Source organism: Limulus polyphemus, unplaced genomic scaffold (genome assembly GCF_000517525.1).
Source record: "Limulus polyphemus unplaced genomic scaffold, Limulus_polyphemus-2.1.2 Scaffold3658, whole genome shotgun sequence".
In the NCBI taxonomy this organism is placed as follows: domain Eukaryota; kingdom Metazoa; phylum Arthropoda; class Merostomata; order Xiphosura; family Limulidae; genus Limulus; species Limulus polyphemus.
The window spans coordinates 42,479-44,615 of NW_013669268.1; positions in this window are offsets into that span (position 1 = coordinate 42,479).

Genomic DNA, 2,137 nt, shown 5'->3' on the forward strand with positions numbered 1-2,137 from the left:
TTAGGGTAGAAAATATTATTGACAATTTTGAAGAAAACTTCGACTTTTATAATAATGACTACATGGCAGCAGGAAGTGAAAGTGGATAAGTCAGTCTATTTGTTGATGAAAATACGAATGATACAAACTCAGACTAAAATTAAATTGGTAGTGAAAATTAACATGATACTGAAAAAGAACTAACACAAAACACAGACGTGGAGTTATTTCCAACACTAAGACAGCAGCCGACTAGGGGAAGGGGAGGAAATAATCTACAAATATTTGTAAAGAAACCTCATGATAAATTAGGTATGTTAGAAGAAATACTAACTGAGTATTATCGGTGTTCAATATGTTCATGAAGATGAGCATTATGAAATAAATAATAAAATAAATAAACAAGAAAAGAAAAGCACTACTGAAAGAAAAATGGAGATTTTCGATTCTAACGAAGTACGGTGTTTTTTCGGTGTCATGATTGTAAGATGTTAAATTATGTTTGCCAATTGTCAATTACAGGCTTTTACTTATACTTCTTAATTGTATGAATGCATACTGTGTTGTTGGTGGGCTTAGGATTATTCTATATTAGGTGTCTATGACTTGATGGCGATAAATTCAACGATAATTGAACATCGTGCACTCAACTTATTTTCAAAATAATTTATATATTCGGAACAAGTTAAACGTATGTACAAGAAAGTATTTACACTATAGAGATCATAGGCGTATCATAAACAATATATATAGTTCTCTTTTTGTTGTCAAACTCCACTTAGGCCTATTCAGTTGATTTAGAATTTCAGTTGACTAGCCGAACTATCTTTCTTTATTTCTATCGCACTAGTATTCCGTGTATAATTCACTTACTTTTGTGGCGCGAGTTACCGCAGTCGTATACTTCTCTTCCAGTAATCGTTTGATCTTCTTTCTTCAAAATATCCTATGTTCCATTTATCAGAGTGCAATCAGGCAGATTCAATTACTTTAGCACCACACTTTGATGGAATATGTTATTCTTCTTATCTCTATTTCTACTGCTAGTCTTACTCTAACATATTAAACGTTAGGCCTATCACTTCTACGGCAGTTAACTTCACGCCGAAATTTTCATTCGCCGTGACTTTACTCTCTTCTGCTATTGTCTGTCTGCTGTTTCTGCTCATCTCACACTATTTATATGTTTATCACTTAATCGTTTCCCTGCCTTCTATAAATCTTTGTATTCTCGACGTTAATGTATTGCATGCGACATTTGATAGTCTCAACATTAATGAATTATAATCACAACATCCAACAATTGCCTGCTTTTAACCTTCTTATTTAAAAACAACTACTAAACAATTATGAAATATTAACTCACAAAATAAATAAATTAATAATATCTGCACTAAACAGTATTTTATATCTTGACAATGGTGCTAACTGGTGTTTATAACTCAAAGAACTAAACAATAGAACATTTTTAGAATATGGACAATAGTACATCAGTCTTTCCATAAGAAAAACACGTAACAGGTTTCATCAACTTCCATGATGCCTGTAATGTAATAATTCCAAAGCATGAAGAAAAATGTAAACAAAAGGCAAATGTTATCCTATAAAAAGCATATTCAATAGAAGGTCGCAGACTTTTCAGCAGTGTTATGTATCATTATAAAATGTGACTGTTAATGAGCAATTAGTCACATTCCAGGGCAGAGGCCCCCTCCAAACAATATGCTCCAAGCAATTATTTGTTTATTTAAAGTTAAGCACAAAGCTACACAATGGGCTATCTGTTCTCTTCCCACCACGGGTATAGAAACCCGGTTTCTAGCGTTGTAAGTCCGCAGACATACCGCTGTGCCACTGGAAAATACCTGGAAAATATGGTAAAAAATGAGTGTATTGTAATAGTATAAAGGAAGAAATAAAGAACAGCCAAGAGAACAAATGCAAGAAATAAGGGTTATGTTAGACATGATCCAAGTTTGGAATATAATGTTTTTTATATATTTTTTATGAGTTTGAAGCTGGCCAAGAAATAACTGGGCATTTGATTAAAAATACTAATTTCAATAAGAAAAATAGAGTTGAAATGCCACTTGGGGGCGTTACAATATGATGGTCAATCCCACTATTCGTTGGTAAAAGAGTATCCCAAGAGTTGGCG